The sequence below is a fragment of the Mustela erminea genome, chromosome 7 (genome assembly GCF_009829155.1).
Source record: "Mustela erminea isolate mMusErm1 chromosome 7, mMusErm1.Pri, whole genome shotgun sequence".
Taxonomy (NCBI): domain Eukaryota; kingdom Metazoa; phylum Chordata; class Mammalia; order Carnivora; family Mustelidae; genus Mustela; species Mustela erminea.
The window spans coordinates 4,194,030-4,196,286 of NC_045620.1; positions in this window are offsets into that span (position 1 = coordinate 4,194,030).

The following is a 2,257-nucleotide window of genomic DNA, read 5'->3' on the forward strand; positions in this document are numbered from 1 at the left end:
GTGATTACTAACGGCAGAATCGGGATGATTAGCTAAAAGCAATTTTAGAATAATAGTTGACAAACAGAAAACACTAAACCCAATGGCCTACTTTGACGAAGTCTAATTTAAATGTACATTGTACTGAACGAAGTCTCGTTTCCATGATCCGTTTTAGCCAGTTCACAGAGCTGAACGCGAGGCCCACGCAATTATCCTGAGCATTCAGGACAGTCCAGAGAGCTAATTGGGACAATTGGACAAATGATTATTTTCTTTTGCCTCAACTGACCAGATAATTGTGCTCAAGTTTCTGCCATACGACTCTGTGGAATGTCCGCTGGAGGGAGGTGCGGGGAAGGTCTGGCCGGAGACGGTAGAATGATGGGGAGGGTGGTGTGCGGTTGGGCAAGGAGCACAGGAGACCCAGCGGATGTCCCCTAACTCCGAGTCCCAAGTCCGGGACGCTTTTAGGCGAGCCGCAGTCTCTGCGTGTGCCCGCCCGCAGTCCATGTGAGTTCACCCCCACACCTGCCCCTGCCCTCCATTTCAAAACAAATGAAATGGAGACATCAGGGAACACGTCAGAGGTGGCATCTGGGTGGTCAAGGGAATCTGGAGAGAGGAGATGCTAAGGGCTAACACACACACACACACACACACACACACACGTACAGATAGACAATCTGAATCCCACGTTTGTACATACGCACGCCGCTGTTTCACTTGCAGCCAAGATCAAACAAAGAAGTTTGCCTCCCCAAATCCTAGGAGACAACGGAAACTCACAATAACTGATCGGTCCGGTGGTTCCCCTGCAGCCCTGTCCTGTCCCCTGTGCTCCCAACTACCAGACATCCCTCCTGTGAAGACATTACCCAGACCTCTCCATCTGGCCCCCACAGGTTTTGACTAGACTAAGGGAGCCTGATGGCCAAAGTTAAGCCAGCATGTTAGAATAACTCGCCATCCCACCGAGTTTACCCACAAATTATACCAGGCGATAGAGTTGCTTTGTGGCAGCGAGGAGAGACCAGGAGGAACCTCAGGTCGCTCCCACCTTGGGTGCCGATCAGAGCTCTTCGAGGAGGTGCACTGGATTCAGCAGGACACGTCTCTACCAGCCCGCCTCCTCCGTCAGTGCGGGCCTTCGGGAGGAACCACCCCACGGCCCACGCTCCTGTGCCTCTGGGCCGGTCGCACGCGAGGGCCAGGACCGAGCCTTCGTTGCGTCCTGCTATCTGCACACACCTGCGTGCCATTTCCAGAGGGAGCCACCAAACATTCATCTGGAAACCTGACGCCCTAGGTGACCGCTCAGGAGGCGCCCGCCCACCCCCCCCCAGAGCCCACAGTGCGCTCACACGCATCACCACTTACACGGCTGTCCCATCCAGGGTGGAGGGCTCCTTCAAGGTCATCACTGGTCAGAATGTTCTTGAAGCCTGCAGCAAGTGTCTATCCTTTGAGGGGCGGGTTCGATACTTGGACAGAGCCAGTGGGCTTTGAACAATTGGGGAGATAGAATTTCTAGCCAAAAAAGCAAGGAGCGAGCACAACAGGAGAAGGCCGCCCGCTCCGTGTAGTTCACCAACAGGAAGGTCAATGACCTCCTTGGGCAGCAGGTGCCTCACAGGACAGAATGCCTGGCTTGCCACAGTGACTCCCGGGCAAGTCCGCTCCCGCGGAGCAGACGCTGGGATTTAAGGACACGAAGACAGATGCCATCACACCTGGATGACGTGAACGGCGATGCTTAGGTGACAAAGACCCACCCTGGTCCCTGAGGAGGAGCCCAGAGGCGGGCACGTTCCGGGTGAAAGCGTGGGCCTGGCTCTGGGTTTAGCTGGCAAAGACCATCCCTGAAGTGTTCGGTGTAACGGAACAGGAAACATCTAAAGTCACTTAGAAATTCCAGTCTCCCGGAGCCTGGCTGTAGTAGGATTTCTCAGCAAGGCACACGGACTACATTTTACTTGAAGATCTCCCAAGTGTTTCTGGGTAGGTATAGGAAGCATGCATTTTCATAAGAAAAGTAGTTGTCTGCCTTTTCGGCAGACAGTTTCCCTTTTGTATGCTGGAAAGCAGACAGATCGGTCCGTCCACAAGCGTCCATCAGGCAGATGGACGGACTTTCAGACACAGGCAAGGCCTCAGACACCAGACAGAGAGTCATTGGCCCAAACGATCCCAGAGTGGACCAGGCCCTCCCGTAACACAGACGCATGGGAAGAAACACAAGCCCCGTCGTTAAAATTAATACGAGGACTGCAGCATG